We start from the raw sequence: 1,955 nt of genomic DNA, 5'->3' as shown, positions 1-1,955 counted from the left end.
GTGCGAGTTTGAGTCGCTTATAATGTGCATTTAAAAAAACCAACACCCGTCAAACATAAATATACTTTATTATCATGAAAATACCTGAGGAGGCTTGAGGATCAGTCATGAAGACATGTCCTTAGGCATTTCCTAGAACTACTTGTGTTATGGTCTTCTTCTGCAGTGCGTATTTGGAGTTTCTGCACGAGAGCGCCCTCTGGCTTTTGGATGAAGCAGCATTTTACCGTACTTCACTCACAAGTTGTGCATAAATCAGGTGATATATATTTTCAGTTAACCGGGCAGATGTCTAATATATATATATGTATATATAATGGGATACACGTAATACAGGACGTCAACTTTATGATATCCAACAAGAAGTAGAGGTAGGGAGGAAAACTAAAAGAAGCACTAAAGAGGAAAATATTCTACCAAGGTTAAGGTTTGGACTGAATAAAACTCTAAAAATAATAAATAAACACCCAACAGGATTATGTGAGCACTATGGATTAGAAGAGTCAGTGGAACATTATTTATTATATATAACGTTATTTGCGTTTGTCAAAAGTATTCCAATGAGCGAGAAATAATGAAGAATGAGCTAAGAAAGAGGGGAGTGGATGAACTAAAGCTTTAAAATATATACACTTATGGAATAGAGAGTTTATTTCTTTATCTTAAAAAAACAGAGTTGATTAAGAGAATTTAGAAAATCTAAATATTATTAATATGAAAATGTTTTTAAAAAAATTGGGGGAACTCTGGTTTACACTCCAACACAGTAGGTGGCGACAATGCAGCTTTACGTTGTTGCTACCCGCCATAAAACCGAAAAAAGAAGAAGCTTTTACTGGAAGGCGGGACTTCCTTCGCTAGAGCGGCGTTACATTCCCTCCCCATTCATGCAATAGCACTGCTGCAGTGTGTTAATATTTGCTGTCTTTGTTTATGATCATTCTGTCGGATCATCAGATACCTACAAGAGAGGAGAGGTAAGACTGATTTACCTCAGTTTATTTTGTAGTAAAATTATCTTTAATAGTAAACTGTTTCATGTAATGTCATGTTTCAACATCAGTTCAAGTTAACATTATGTTATATGGAGTTTATACAAGTTTTGTTAGTGGGTAAATCTTTCCGTTGTAACAGATGAATGCACGTTTAATAGGAGACATGGTTAGCGTTTCCTGAATGTGTGTAATGGACGCTATATTTTGTATTGTGTGTTTATAACTAGCTACTGGTGTATTCTGTGGTTAACAGACAGGACAGAGCGAGCCCCGCCGATAATACAGGTATGTTGATATGTATTTAAAGAAACACTGTATTGCTGTTGGGTTTCTATGGTGTAGGAATAATTCCATATTTAGCAGACGCTTTTATCCGAAGAGAAAAATCTTTTCACATCTTGTCACTGAGTTAACTACAGTAGAAGTTAGTTGTTAAGCGCTTCTTCAGGAAGAGTATTCAGCCTTGACATGCAGTATTGATAGTTTTCATGTGTCGTCACGCACTTAGGTGGAGGGCAAGGCGTTTAGTGAAAGTGTGTAATTTCTTTCTGCCCTTACGAAAATTAACGATGATTTTTTGTGGTGAAAGTGTAGTTACCATGTTTTTTGTTGTATTGATTACTTTTGGCTAAAGCAAGTTTCTAATACAGAAGTCATACTTTAACTATACTTATATATATAATTTATTAATTTGCGGAGCAGAGTAAACAACACTTGAGTTTACTGTATGTTGCTTGTAGACGGATTTCTGTTGCAGCAGATTCGGTTTTCAGGAAACGGCGTATTACCATTCATTATCTGGTCTACATGGCCAACATGAAGTAAATACGAAGATTCTTAGCTGACGATGAGGGTTTTATGGAACATCCGTCAATAGTTAAACAGTATTCTTGGTTGTTACTTATAGCAGTTTTCGGTCCAATAAGTAACACTTCCGTTTTGTCCGAGTTCAGTAATAAA

General features: G+C 35.8%; 1 long non-coding RNA gene across 1 annotated transcript in view; it reads left to right on the top strand.

Moving 5' to 3' along the window:
- The first annotated feature begins 871 nt into the window (after nucleotides 1-871).
- LOC130545920 (uncharacterized) overlaps nucleotides 872-1,955 on the top strand; it is a 23,919-nt gene continuing 22,835 nt past the window's right edge. Inside the window, exons 1-2 of the long non-coding RNA XR_008961730.1 lie at nucleotides 872-977; nucleotides 1,223-1,280. This is a non-coding gene — a long non-coding RNA (uncharacterized LOC130545920). The remainder of the gene's footprint in view (nucleotides 978-1,222; nucleotides 1,281-1,955) is intronic.

This window comes from Triplophysa rosa, linkage group LG22 (genome assembly GCF_024868665.1).
Source record: "Triplophysa rosa linkage group LG22, Trosa_1v2, whole genome shotgun sequence".
In the NCBI taxonomy this organism is placed as follows: domain Eukaryota; kingdom Metazoa; phylum Chordata; class Actinopteri; order Cypriniformes; family Nemacheilidae; genus Triplophysa; species Triplophysa rosa.
Note: the sequence above shows the minus strand (reverse complement) of the source record. Positions and strands in the feature narration are given on the sequence as shown.